Source organism: Hipposideros armiger, unplaced genomic scaffold (genome assembly GCF_001890085.2).
Source record: "Hipposideros armiger isolate ML-2016 unplaced genomic scaffold, ASM189008v1 scaffold_42, whole genome shotgun sequence".
NCBI classification, from domain to species: domain Eukaryota; kingdom Metazoa; phylum Chordata; class Mammalia; order Chiroptera; family Hipposideridae; genus Hipposideros; species Hipposideros armiger.
This window is the reverse complement of record NW_017731392.1, coordinates 2,886,578-2,901,972: the sequence shown is the minus strand read 5'-3', so window position 1 is coordinate 2,901,972 and position 15,395 is coordinate 2,886,578.

Genomic DNA, 15,395 nt, shown 5'->3' with positions numbered 1-15,395 from the left:
CCAGCGACTCAAGGCTGCCCAGCTCCAGGTTGAGCTGTTCAGCATCTTAGCTGTGGAGGGCAGTGTCACTGGCCCTCATATGTGGGATCCAAACCAGGGCCCTCTGGCGTCCCAAGCCAGTTCTTAACCATGGTGCCACTCAGCCGGCCCGTCCTGGATGATTTTTGACAGAACTTTATTTCCAAGTTTTTTTCAGATTCTTCTTGTATTTCTGTCACCTCAGGATATAAATCTCCCCTTTGTGACTACATTTCATTGTGCTAAGTATGTTTTTTAACTTTCCTTGGGAAGCTCATATTGCATGGGAATTTTCTCCCACACTTCCCTTGTCTGTGAGGCAGTTTCTTAGATGCTTTAGCCTTGATCTCATAGGCTCAAGCTGTGTCATATGTTTGCAGCTCAGCCCATTTCTGGAGTGACAATTTCCCACATTTCACGTGGTACAAACCAGAAGAGGTCTCTGCTATGGACACTAGCCTTGAGCAAGTAGTGTATTTCTGCCACAAGTCTAGATGCATGGATGTAATTATATCACCCACTGTCCTTGGCTGGGAAACCCAGCTTAGGTTCCTATTACAGGAGGTACTTAACTCCAGCCCTGCTTGTCTGGCTCCAGTCCCACCTTTTGTCCCTGTGGCTTTACACTTTGCTTATTGTGTAAGTTTTTCTCTCTACTTTGAGCTGCTGAGATTTTCTTCTTGTATTTTGAGAGAAGATATAAATATATATCTCTCATTCTTATGGATTTGGAGCACAGGAAAGAGGATTATTGCCACGTTCTGCGCAGCATGGGCAGTGGGGAGTGAGGGGTGGCACAGGGTTAAAGAAACACGAGAGACAAGGATGGAGTTAAAGCTAGGCCAGGGGGCTGCTGCTTCTCTGGGACTGAGCCCCGAATCAGCCAACGCGTAGCTTTTATTAAGAAACTTCAAATGAGTGAAACTTGTTTTTTCTAAAGTCCTTGTGATAAGTGCCTTATGGCTAATTTCCATCAACCAGCCCCATTGTATCCCAACACCTACTGTGCCTTCATACTCCCACACACACAACCCCCAGGATGGTGCAGCTGTGCCTTGGCCATGAAGTAAGGGAGATAACCAACATCATTCCCCCAGGTCTCAGAGTCCGGAGACACTCCCCTGAGGAAGCTTCACCGATATCATTCCACCCTGGTCTCAGCATTCCAGACACTTCCTCATGACCTCGTTAGGTCAGGGGTTGGTGTGTGTGTGTGTGGGGGGGGGCAGTCGAGAATGTAGCTGTAAGGCAACAGATTATGAGTGTATTTACTTTGAGACCTTTATCCAGAGGTTTTTCTGCCTTTTACAAAGTGAGAATGACAATATGTATCTAAAACAAACAAACAAACAAACAAACAAACAAAAATCCTTTGATCCAGTAATTCTGCTTCTGGAAATTTTACTTGAGAAAGTAATCCAAAAGGTAAGAAAAAAAGCTTTCATACACAAAGGTGTTTGTGATTATTTTTTATTATAAAAGTCTAGATATATTATAAACATTTCCTAAAAATAGGGAAATATTTTGTAAATATATATCTACTCAATGTAATATTGTGCAGCTACTAAAAATAATAATTTACAAAGCATGTATAATATAAAAAATTCTTATTATAATGCAAAAGAGAAAATTGTCCTTAGCCATGTTTTGTTTTATACAAGTGGGCTTTTAAAAAAAAAAAGCATAGAACGATAGAAAAATGAATGGAAGTAAACTACACCAAAATGTTAAAAATTGTCCTCTTAATGATTTTTTTCTTTTATTTGTTTGTATTTCCAGAATTTCATGTTATATGTATGAACCGTTTTTGTAACAAAAAAAGATCTAAATAAATGTGTTGTCAAGAAGCTAAATGATAGAAGAATGAAATTTTACATAGGCGTGTTTTCTGTGATTATAGAGAATGGATTGGTATGCCACAAAATGGTTGATTACAAAACATGGTCTCATAGGCCGCAAACACCTGAGGAAGCTTTTGTGTTATGGGATTATTTGTGTGATCAGATTGCTTCTCAGCATCAGGGCATAAGTAGCACCAGTGGGAGATACAGAGCAAGGAGGCAGGACTAGGAGGGGGTGGCAGATGGCAAGAATCTACAGTCCGCAGGCAACTGGCCAGGAGCCAGGCTCTGATGAGGGAAAGGGCAAACTAGGAGATAGCACTGGGGTCAGTTGGCTGGACCATAATGGGAAACCAGCCTTTACTGAAGGGTTGCTGAGCTTGTGCCAGGCACTGCGTGGACTCTGAAAATACAGGTGGACACTCTTGATGCAATTCTTGCTCTCATGACACTTACAGTCTAAGACAGGGGTTGTCGAACTTTTTTCTTGGAAAGGGGCAGATACCAAACATTTTAGGTCATGTGGGGGCAATGCAATCTCTGTCACAACTACTCAGCTCTGCCATTGTAGTGCAAAAGCCACCATAGACAATGGAAAAATGAAGAGGTGTGACTGAGTTCCAATAAAACTTAATTTACAAAACCTGATGGTGGCTAGATTTGACCACTGGGCCAGTGTTTGTCAACTCCTGATCTAGGGGGAAGACAAACAGTAAACAAGTAAACAAATCAACATGAACATTAGATTGTGGTCATCAACAGGAAAAAATCAAAAGGGGGACGTGGTGGTGACCTACTGTAGGTGGCCCACTTTATATTCGGTCTTTTAGCGAGGTGTGACATCCATACAGTAAATAGCACAAACTTCAAGCCATAGAATGTTCTAGCATCCCAGAACAGGGTCCTGAAGGATTGGAGGGATTTGTTCATCCAAAGAGCTTGGCAGGGGGAAGCATTCCTGGCATAAGGGAAAGCAAGTGCAAGGTCCTGAGGCAGGGAAAGGTCTGGCGTTTTCCAGGAACAGAAAGAGGTTCCATCTGGCTGGATTACAGGGAGTGAAGAAGAGAGTGTGCCGTGTGGGTGGAGGAAAATCCTACAGAATTTATAGGCCATTGTGTACAGTTTTTATTTTATTCTAAATGTAATAAGAGAGCACTGGAGGGTTTTAAGCCGAAAGTTATGATCTGATCAAAGCTTTAAGATGATCAGTTAACCACTATCTTGTTTCTGGACTTTTCTATGGTGGTGTTTGTTTAGGGCCGCAGACAGGAGCTGGGGACTGGGAGCATTCAGCTTTAGTTGGACCTGAGGTAGGATGCATGAGAAAAATCCTTCAAAAAACACCACTACCACCCACCGTGTACTGAACCATTGATTCATTTTATAAAATGTTTCTTTGAAATGTTATCATGACAGGATTTATTGACACCTGTCACTTAATCAGTGAACTTTAGGAACTGTGCATTAAGGGCCTGAAAAAAATGGCAGCGGATCATGGGTGAGGCTGGAGGGGGTGACATAATCCACAGTTAGCACCCAGGAAATGACAGTCTGAGGTTATAGGAACTGGAGAAGTTTGGTTTGTGTGTGGCTTTGTTCTGATTTGATTTTTTGAAGACATTGCAGGGAATAGTTAGGGAGCATCCTATGAAGTGTCGATAGGTAATTAGGGGAAACAAACCATTTGGGGTTCTGATCCTTCCTTCCTTCCTTCCTTCCTTCCTTCCTTCCTTCCTTCCTTCCTTCCTTCCTTCCTCCCTCCCTCCCTCCCTCTCTCCCTCCTTCCTTTCTTCCCTCTCTACCTCCTTCTTCCTTCTCTCCTTTCTGTTTAAAAAGGGGATGAGACAATAAGAAGATATTTAATCAGTGAATGTCACCTTATTAAGGTTGTCATGGAACACAAACATACTAAAATGTTATTCACTGTTTATCTGACACTCAAAATTAACTAGGCATTCTGTATTTTTATTTGCTCAGTCTGGCCCTCCTACTCCTATAGCTCTGATTTTGCCGCCTCAGCCTCAGCGAGCGAACCACCTGTAAGACAGCTGCCACCAGGAGGCAGCCGAGTGCTGCGCTCACTCAACATGACCGCGGTCTCGGGGCTAGGTTGCCGAGTCTGTCTTCCTTCCTCATCCAACCCTCCCCACATCCACCCCCAACTCAACCACAACTTTCCACTGCTCACTCCTAAACTGTCTTTGTTAAAATAGTTAAACTCTAAAGAAACATTTAAAACACTTTTTAAATATAAAAAGAATCTGTAATATAACACACATCCTGCCTTCCTAATTAATTACAGACATAAATTGTCTTCTGTAAAACAACCCTGAATTTAGCTTAAAAGAGTCACAGCTCCTGTCACTCACCCCTTGACCTGGGTGTCCCCTCCCCTCCCTGTGTTCCCTCCTGCTCTGTCTCTGCACTGGCAGTTTGCTCTCTTCCCACCCCTTCCTTCCTCAGCTCGTCACCATGGTTACGTGGGGACCTGTTTCTGTGGTGCCCTCTTCCAAAGCCTGCTTCTGAGGTAATTTCCCCAGTGAATTCAAACTCTTCTGTTATCTCTGCCCTTATCCTCCTTCAATGAAGGGAAAAAATGGAAGAGAGAGAGAGAACATCCCAGCAGCTCAGCTACCAAAATTCTTTCGATTTGTAATCAGGAGACTTTCTCCAGCTCATATTGCCTCATCTTTTTGTTTCCCTTCTTTAGGAGGAAAAGCCGTTCCTGACCCCTTGCCCTTTACTCTGGTGTCAACCTAGATCTACATTTAACACTCAGTTAATGAAGCGCCCTTTGGCCTTGTGGCTACAATAACACTGAGCTACTGTTTTCTTCTTTAAATGCCTCTAATTCTGGAAGTTAAAAGCGCCCCTTTAGGACATCAGAAGGAACCAAGAACAGCTGCTCTGTCACATGGGGGAGACATCAACATAGTAAACATCAGCCTGATGAGTCCAGGCCACAGTGAGAGGTTTTAGAGGACAACCGGGACGCAAAAAATAATTTTCCTCCCATCTTTCCAAGTTCTTCTGGTTGGCTGGGCTAATAATCCAACTAGCAGAGACAGATTAATAGGAGAAAATGTCTAAAATTTATTACGGATGTACATGCTGGGTGACAACAATATGAGACTGGAAGACATATGTCGTTATGGAGCTAAGTATAAGGGGGTTAGTGGTGGGGACTTCACAGGGCAGGAAGACAATTCTCATGGAGATGGAAAAGCAAATGTTTGGTAAATAAATGTTTGCTGGGCCATCTTTAACAATGGGATAGAGAGAGGAGTTTGAACAAATGGGCTTTGCTAAGTTTCTCTCTATCACACACTAGTTTATATTGAACTATACTTACCTGTGATGATATCGCCTTCCTGGAGCAGGTCCTCTATCTCAATTCCTTTTAGGCAGCTAGCGAGGAGGTCAAAGATTTTTTCTTTAAAAAAAGAAAAATGGCAGCTTAAAATAATATCCCAAAGAGGCATATTTTGGGGGGCAAATTCTGCTCCCCTTCAACAGCCTGCAGCCATGTAATGAGCTGTTATAGCCAAAGCCCCCAGAAAAAGAAACTTTCCAGGGAGATGGAGTGGAAATGTCTCCAACAATTTTAAAGCAGCAAAAATGATTCTAGGAAACTTTAGGTATAATAACATGGAAACAAAGATCACGGTTTTGGTTTACTTGGCTTTTGGTAACTTTGAGTTAGGTCGTTTTCCATGCTCCTTATGAGTTACAGGATAACCTACTTAAATTATGCAAATGCTCATTTAAAGGAAGAGGCAGAATTAAGCTAGTCTCCTCTATAAGTCTATTGAAACTATGATTTATAGGGGCCATTGTCAAAGAAGACTTGTTTCAAATGAACACAGTCCAGCAAGATTTTTTTTTTTTAAGTCATGAAAGGACATTAAACCCACAGAAACACTTCTTAGAGTTCCCTGGTCCTTGCCCACCCACTCCCCTTACACAGCTGCTTCGGGGCCTCTCTTTTCAAAAACACAGATTCAGACACCCTCCTTCCGTCTCATCTGTGAGTTCCCACCAAATCTGTGAGTTTCTTTGTGTTACTGTCCTCCCAATTCTATTTCATGAGAGTCCCCCAAACAGGACTCTGCTGGGAGGACAGTGGGAAAGGAAGAAACTGAGTAGAAAAAAACCAGAACCTTCTTTAGCTTATAGGGCCAAGGAAAGGGCCGGAAATATGCTGACAGCAACAATTTTGCTTGGTTAGACTTAGATTTTTGATAACAAAGCTAATCATAATTTCCTTTAAGCATCTATCTGAGCATCTGTCCAGACCCGTTAGGATAGTCATCTCAGTTAGCAATAACTCTGCGTGGTACTCGGTACTTGACCCTACACACGCAGCTCAATGAGTCTTCTGTGTTCAAAGGCAGTAAAAGTCAACTACAGCAATCTTATCCAAAGAAGAAAGGGAGGCAATTTATGTTGGTATGAGCAGGCCCTCTCTGTGTGTGTACCACCCTTGCCCTGCTCACCATCCTCTGAGTGAGAACACTGATCTTCCAGAAAAGAGGTTGGAGCACAGATCTATAGGGAAGAGGAGAGTGAAGTGTTTCTACACCCCCTCCTCTGTTGTGGAGGGGGTGGACATTGGTGATGCAGGCAACACAATGGTAGACCTGCTGGGGCATGAAGGGAAGGATGGGTGGTTGTTTCCCACTGAATTTAATTAGTTGTTTATATCTGGGCTGAGTCATGAGGAGTCTGTGCTCAGCTTTGCATGATTCAAACTGCTTTTCTGACTCTTCCTGTCAGGATAACCAGGCTCTGAAGGATTCATCCAAGCTCTCGGGAGTCAGGCCAGTGGAGTGATTTCAGGGACGAACACAGCCTTCAAGAGGGACAGATTTGGGTGCTGCTTTCCCACTGAGAACGTCTATTTAGAATACCAATAGCAAGATGCTATTTTAGTATTTTCCTCGGTTAAGGATGCTTCCTCTGGCCCCCTGCTGCCTCCCTCATCTGGCTGAAGCAGGACCTTGGCAAAGCTTATGCAACAAAACTTGAATCATCATTACAGTTCTCAAACCTCCGTATCCCCTGGACTCTGTTCTTGGAGTGTCCAGAACAGCCTCTCTGGCCACTTTTTGGGAAGGAAATCTCTTTCCCCAAACCTCCTTTTCCACTTTAAGTATACCTTTTCTGGGGACCACCTTTGTGGTCCTGGTCTCCTGGAACACAGATGTCCGTAGCATCTGCGACAGGATTACGGGAGCCACCTGCAGGGACAGCCTGGTTCTGCTGTCCTCTTCTGGCCACAGTGAGCTTGTTTTCCATTGGGTCCCCGAAAGGCTGTGATTCTTACCTCTAAACTCTCCTTCCTCAGCAGTCCATAACAGATACCAAACCCTCTTATTAAGGAGTGTGGCATGAGACAATGTTGCAGCTTCCAGGTAGAGTTTATATAACAAGCCTGGGTGAATGATTCTGGCACTCATCACAGTGGATAATGGGTCATTTCTGGGAAGGGCCCTGAAATATGGCCAGGAAATGTCTGAGCTCATTGGTTATGCCCTGACTGTCATTTGATGCGGTGTCAGACAATATCTCTTGACCCTGCCCCCACATATTGTGATAGTTCCTGTTTGGGGGCCTCTAAACACAAAGCCACTTGCTATGTCATGATAATAATTGTTATGATTCATCAGCTACAGCATCCTTGAAGTGATAGCTGAACATTGCAGAAATCTCATGTATGAGCATCAGGTAGACCCTTGAAACTGAAAGCAAAGGAGAGAAGATTTAGAAAGATGCTAGTGGAGGTGAAATTGGGTATCCTGGAGATATAGGAGACTAGGTTTAGATACGCTAACATGCTGGGCTATAGGGACCAGTAATACATGCCAAATTTTATTTTGTAGTGTAGACCTCCTCAGAGTCTTGGGCCGACTCCTCTGGCCCTTCTCAGCATACCCATGCTGGTTGGCTGTGCAGTGCCTGGAAGGCACTTTTGGGAGGATCCATGTACCACGTAGTCTTTCTTCTTTGCCATGGAAGAGCCTTTTAGCCACATAAGCATGTGTTTAAAAGTGGTCTGCACTTACCCTCACACCAGTGTAAATATTGTAAACATGAACATCCGGTTCATGTCATTGATGATTACAGAGCATGTTGGCCTCAGATTAGGAGGATAAGACAGTGAAATCCCTCATCAAACCAACAGTGACATCTCCAAGAAATGGCTGGGGTGCAGGGGTGGAAGCTTAGTCTCTTTTGATCTCCATTTTTGGGAAAACCTCCCCTTAAAAATGTTATTCAAGTATTATATGAAAATAGTTTTTTAAAAAATCCAGTAAAGAAATTCCAATAAAAATAGTAGTAGCATCCAGTGTATGCTTTGTCATGTCTCTTTTTCCCTCTGTAATGTCCCACATAGTGGCTATTGTACCAATGCATACATCAATGTATGAAGACTATGATGACCTGGAACAGTGCTCTCAGCATGAATAGAAATAAGTCTATATTATTTTCAACCAGTAATATTTGAGCACTACCAAAGAATTACCAAATGTCAGCCTATCTTGACTGATATAATCACTGTTAACTATAGTTGCCAGTCACTAGGGCTCTGATTTTAGACAGACCTGGGTTTGAATCCTGGCTCTGCTCTATTAACTACATGCCTTGGGTGGACTTCTGAACTTCAGTTTCTGACTGTAGGGTATAGTGATGATTATAATAATATTGTTCCAAAGATTGCATGACTAAATATATGTAAAATTTTCAGCACATGTCCTTCACAGAGTAAGTGCTTGACAAACGGTTGCTATTATTTTGCTTTCAATCATGAACAATATTTTTGGCCTGTTAAACATAACTATGCAGGTCATGTAAAGACAGAAGGAATGTGTGTGAACTAACAGAGTTATTAATGTAGATGAGATACTGCCGTTTAGAAGATGTAGGAAAGGGTTAAGTTCTTCAAGCTTTGTCGTGAATATAAGTGCACATATGACTGTTTTGTGATAGTGGAAGGGAAGGGGTTTTTATATTTGGTCTTTTAAAATAGTATCTCTGCTGTTCACACTCCATTCAGAGAACAAGCCCTCTTTACTAAACCTTGGATTCTGTGCTAAAAATATTTCATTCCCATTTGGTGCAGTGAAATGTCATATCCATTAAACACCAACATACCAAATGCTGCTTGCAGATCCTCAGCCCAGCAAACCCAAGTCAACAGGAAATTGTGCTCATCCTCGGCTTGTTCATACTATGCATCTCCACAGATTAATGTGAAGATTTATTAATGCTTAACTGTTACCTTAGAGCTATCTTAGAATTATAAAAAGGAAGAACTTATGTACTCCAACCAATCCATTTTTAAAGAATGGGGATTGTGGCCTTGGGAGTGAAAGTCACTTCTCAAGGTCACAAAACTACAAAGGTGGTCAAGATCTCCAAACGTCCAAGCTAATTTTTTCCCCACTATTATAGAGAGTTACAGAATTTTCAGAGCTGAAAGGACCTTTACAATGACCTAATCCAGTTTCAATATCTTACAGGGAAAACTGAGGCCAAATGCCTTGCCCAGGGTAATACTTAAAGCTAGCACATCCCAGAGCTTTTGGCCAACATTTGTAGCCATAGGCTTGGTGCTGTGGACTTGCTGTTGGTCAGTCCAATGTGGTTATTTACAGCAGGGGCCCCCAAATCCCAGTCAGTGGACTGGTGATGGGCTATCAACACCAGAATCACCTCAGGGACATTTAAAAAGAAAAAATCCTGGGTTCCATTCTTTGAAGATTCAGTTTCAGTGGGTCTGAGGTGAGGTCCTGGGAATTTGTTTTTTGTTTTTTTTAAAGTTTTGGGTTTTTTTAAGATTTTTATTGGGGAATTGGGGGGATGGGAACAGTGCTGGGGAATCGGGGGAAGAGGAACAGACAAGTTGCTGTCATTTTGTTCTTCAGTCTAGTTGTGGAGGACGTTGCTTCACTGGCCCAGGTTGGCACCATCATTGCGCTCTTCCCAGGCGAGACAGATCCGTCGCCGGCTTCTGGACGGCCGCTAACAGCGGCTGCTGGCCACTCACGCTGTCTGCTGGCTACACACGGTAGCCCATGGCAACCCACTGCCACGGGGGCTGTAGCCTACGCCGTCGCCAGCGACTCACAGCAGCCCAGCTCCAGGTTGAGCTGTTGTTCAGCATCTTAGCTGTGGAGGGCAGTGTCACTGGCCCTCATATGTGGGATCCGAACAGGGGCTCTCTGGCGTCCCAAGCCAGTTCTTAACCATTGCGCCACTCGGCCGGCCCCTGGAAATTTGCATAGTTAGTTTGCTTTCTAGGTGATTCTGGGAGCCAGTTTGAAGAACCATTATTTACAGAAGTCAGTGTTTTACGTTCTACTCTTTTCTGCTGAGATTGGCCTATGATCATTTTCAGTTAATGACTAGATACCTGCTGGAAAGCTAAGTCAGGAAAAGTAATGGGCCACTAAGGAGCCTCTAAGATTTTAATCTGCAAAAGCCAACCTCAAGGTGATTACAGCAAGGAGAGAGCTGCCCTTGCCAGATGGAGATTGATCTGAAATGGAAACACATCCAGAACAGAAAGTGATCTAAGAACTCTTGGTCTCATCTCCCAGGAATGGGTAGCCACTAAATCAGAATTGGCAGCTCGACCTCACTTGGGAAAACATAATTTTGAAACAAAGAATCTCAATTTAAATATTTTAAAACAGAATATTTGAGAGAACACATTAAAAGATGTATATGGAAATTGTAACAGTGAATCATCATGAATAATAGACAAAGATGGGAGATTATATTTTGTCAGGTTTTGCAAAATAATAGCTGGAAGGGCTTTTTAAAACCTTTTAGTGAAGGGATTCTGAGGGTGTGGCATATCCCCTGGTAGCTCTGGCTCAGTAAGTAGAGGTTCTCAATAGAGACCACACCTCTTGCTGATGACTGCTGTTGTTTTTCCTGCCCAGCATCCTTTCCTTCTTTTGCATAGCACTCCAATTTTACTGTAGGGAATCACCCTTACCTCACTCTTCATCCACGTGGTTCTTATCCATGGGTTCCAGGGGTGGCCACATGACCCACGCTTGACCAATCAGAGCCTTCTATTTTTTACCAAAACAGTTGCCTCAGGGACAGGCACTGGTCCATGAGCATCAGCCCTGAATTTTTGCTAGAACTACTGGGAAAGAGGCATTGTCTTTCTACTGGGCATGGCTAAACTGGCAAGATGTAATGTTGGAACTGCTGGTGGATATCACCCCACGGTGAGAGGAGAGACTGACTTAGAAAGAAGTCAACATAGAAGAAAACAGAGCCAAGAGTCAAAGAAAGACAGATTAAGAAAATATCATCTTGAGTATCTGGTCCAGGTATTTCTGAAGCTCGGTGCTTTTTTATGTTTAGTCGGATTTCAGCAACTTACAACCAAAAGAATCCTGACCACTATGTCTACTCAGGGATCAGAACTTGGGGTGGGGAAATGGTCATGTGTATTTGGAGAAGTCCCCATAGATAATTCCCACACACCCATTAAGAGTGGACAGGGTTTGGAGACAGGAAGTGGGAGCATGCTTTTCCACATAAGACCAGTAGGAGCCGATAATGATGCTAGTTAAGAAAATATGGCCAAAATCACATAGCTACAATACAGTAAACCCCCTCTGAGCTTGAGTCTGTCTCCTTTTAAAAGAAAAAAAATAATATACTTTTTAAAAAGTAAAGACACACATCATTTAATAGGACTTTGCTGACAAGACAGTGTATTGAAATTGCTTCATTTTATCATTCAGGAATATCTAGCTTTTATTGAAATAAAAGCCAGACAGAAATTTGAAGAGCTGTTTTTCATACAACATTCCCTCCACTGATACAAATAGTGACCACATTTTAATAAGAGCGAGTTTCTGAAAATATAGGTCATTTCCTAAGGGCCAAAGTCCCTCAATGTTCCTCAGTCAGAATGTATGCATATCACAGACCATGACTCCAGCCATCTTCCATGCTGGAGCTGGGAAAGCTGCTGGGGGCTCTGCTCACTTTGCTCTAGTCACCACCCTGCCCCTCTCTTGGTGGGCTCAGCTTCCTCGAATGGCAAGGTCACCTGGATTTTTCTCCCACCTCTTCTAGTAGCCTACAGACAACCTCAGCTCTCACAGGAAATTGATGTGATGGTGTATATGCATCCTCTGCTGAACCTGATAAATGATTATAGCTCCTATACAACAATACACCATTTTTGCAATATTCCCCAACTTAGCAGAATGGAGTAGTCTGATGCAGGCTCCCAGGTCAGACTTGCTGGCTGTGTGTACGTAGGAAAGTTACTAACCTCATCAGTAAAATGGAGGTATTAATAGCAACTACCTCCTGGGATAGTTGGAAGGCGTAAAATCTTCAGGTCACTCTATGATGATCATTATTCACATTTTACAGATGAAAGTAACTTGCCCAAGGTCATAGAGCTAGTAAATAGCCAGATTGAGATGCAAATTCAGGTCTGGCTGAGCCTAGAATACATGCTGTTAACCACAACCACTGCCCCAAAGAGAGAAATACTGTGGGCACCAGCAGGATAGACTTACAGGCAAAACCCAGGAAAACGCGGGTCATATTTCACTTTTTTTTTTTAGACCTATATACAACTTATTTTTGCATCTTTTATTTTTTTGCATGCTGCAAATAAGAAATTTAGAAATAAGCCTCAGTGGTGTGTAAATCCTTTAAGGGTAGGGACAACTTCTTGCTCATTTTTGTTTTCTTCATATCATCTACCATAGTGCTCTGCACACAGTAGATGTTCCATAAGCATCTTCAATAATTGGAACTCATTGTGCCCACGGGTATAAGTACCAATCAATAGTCTTAGGCTGGTGGGGACACTCCAGGTTCCTGAGAGAGGTGTCTCTGGCAATTTACAGAGTTGTAAAATTTTAATATGTATTTATTTAGTCTTTAAATACTTCATAGCATGGTACCACTGCTGGATACGACCTGAATGAAACTCTGCTTCTTAACTGAGTATATGACTGTGGGCAAGTTACTTAGCTTTTCTGAGATTCAGCTTTCTCGTTTGTAAAACAATACTATTATTATAGAATTACGGAACTACTGGGAAAGAGGCATTGTCTCTTTCTAGAGTTGTAATTCTATAATACAGGTAATGATAATGAATGATAATACAGGTAAAGCACTTTGTATAGTGCCTGGCTTGTAGTAAATGCTCAGTAAATGCCACCTATTATTATAATTAAATTAAATATTAAAGAATATTTTCTATATTAATTTTTAATGAATTTTTAAATATGTGTGGGTATACAGGACCAACTGACTGAAGGACAAAGGACAGCTGTCCTGGGATCTGTTAAGAGGTCTGATTTCTGGGACACAGTTTTGCTGGGAATTATTTTTAAAAGCTTCAGCTGAGAAGATGCTCCCCCGGGAGCATCTCTGAGTGATGTTGACCATGGGTGTGGACCCCTCTCTGGGGATAAAACTTTTAAAGGGCAGAGCCTTTCCAAAAGTGTTCCTATCAATCTTCTTGCCCTTTGGACTACATGAATCAATTAAATCAGTTCACATTCTTTAGTTTTGTGGACCAGGTTTTAGGCAGATCTGCAAGTGTGTTTTAATAAGGATTTACTCAGAAAATAAATTGTGTCTCTCTCATCTGCCAACCCTCCCCAGTTCCCCCTGGGAAACAGGTGGGACTAGGAAGACCTATTCTTTAGGGGTAATTCATGGCCAGGATTCTTTGTGGGGCTGAGAATTTGCAGGAGGAGATGTGGCTGATTCTCAGATATGCAAACAGGAAGGCTGAAGCTGCTGGGCTTAAAGCTATTTCATTTCTACCAACTTTATAGACTTTCTACAAAAGTAGGCCTGTTCTAGGGGGTGGAGGGTGGGGTAAGATGGAAGAATGCTAGGTGCCTAAGACATAGTCGTGACCCTTAGGGATGTATAAAGTGGTGGGAGAGATGAATATATCAACAACTAACCATAATGCAAAGCAGAATGAATTATGAGCCTTGCTCATGGTAAATGCAATGGGCTGAGAAAGCCAGAGAAAGGAGAACGCCCATCTAATTGGTTGGAAGAGACGGACTAAGATTGCAAAAGTTAGAACAGTGGGGAAAGGGCCTTGGAGGTGACTGGAACAGCCTTGGCACAGAAGCATGTGCTTAGACGAGTAGGGATTGTCAAATTGTGTGGGTCACTGGGATGTGAATGAGGTGGAGGATGCCAGAAGAGGAGGAGAAGGTGGGCCAGAGTTTGAATTCCACCTTCAGGACTTCACAGGGTCCTTTTCAGTCTTCCTAAGCTTGTGGTGTCCCTGGGTGCCCCATGCCCTTGATGGGGATCATATTACAATGCATCTACATCCCACATTAAGATCAATTTATAGCTGTAGAGCTGAGATGAATGAGTTGAGCTCTCATTGACCAGTTCAGTGTACCTATAGATGTGGTCCTAGGACCAGTGGCAGTCCAGGAAGAGTTTGGAATCAGGTTGGGGTGAGATAAGCATAGAATTTGAGAGGAAACATTTAGAAACTTTTATAATCGTTTGACATGGTCTCAATAACCAAGCCATGTGATCGTTTTTTCTAGTAACTCATTTTCATTCTAATTTCCAAAAATAGTGGTCCATAATACAAAGGGAAACATATTGGTCTGAAATACGTTGGCGATTTTTAAATTGCCATGGCCCAGTTTTCTTTTGTAACATTGGAAGTTTTATTTTTTAAGTTGAGAAGTTCTTATTTAGTTGAAATCATATTACTTTTACAAACAATTTGAGGTCAGAGATGACAGAGGAAAGAGTTGATGAACTTGAAGATAGATCAATAGAAATTATATAGTCTGAATAGCAGAGAGAAAAAGGATTGAAATATCTAGTACTCATCATCATATCTACATTATAGTACATTGTGCCTAAACATTATTCATAGAAGATAATTTTGTGGGAAGTACAGGAACCTACTCAGACTAATTTAAAATAAAACAAAGGAATTCAAGGACAGGGAGTACCATTGGATCTCATGAGGGATGGAGCAGGAAATGTAACCCAGACTGCTTCTCCTCCTCCCTTTTCTCTCTCCCACCTTTCTCTCTCTTTCCCTCTGCCATAGATGCTGTGCTGCACTGCCCAGATCCTTATTCTGGAATACGGATTTATTTTCCAGCCACTGCCAGAAGATTTAAGATAATCACTTTACAAACCTGGTACCTTCAGCTAAGGACACAGCCCCTGCCGTCCTGATTCCAAATATCCAAGAGGGAGGACTAGATTGACTCCTGAGTTGAACACTTGGATCAGGAGTTCACTCCAGGCCCAGTGATCTGTGGCTGGAGAAGTGGCAGAGTCATACAGCATAGGGTAAATGAGGGGTACAGGAAGAGAGGGCAACTCAGAAAAGACGGGTCGGTTCCTGCAAACGTGGACCCTACCATATGTCCTCCTCCTCCGTCCTCTTAAAACGTATTTTCTCAGTCAGCTCCCTCACTCTTCATCTCTTTCTCCTTCTACAATCCCAGGTTTGAAATCAAGGAGGAG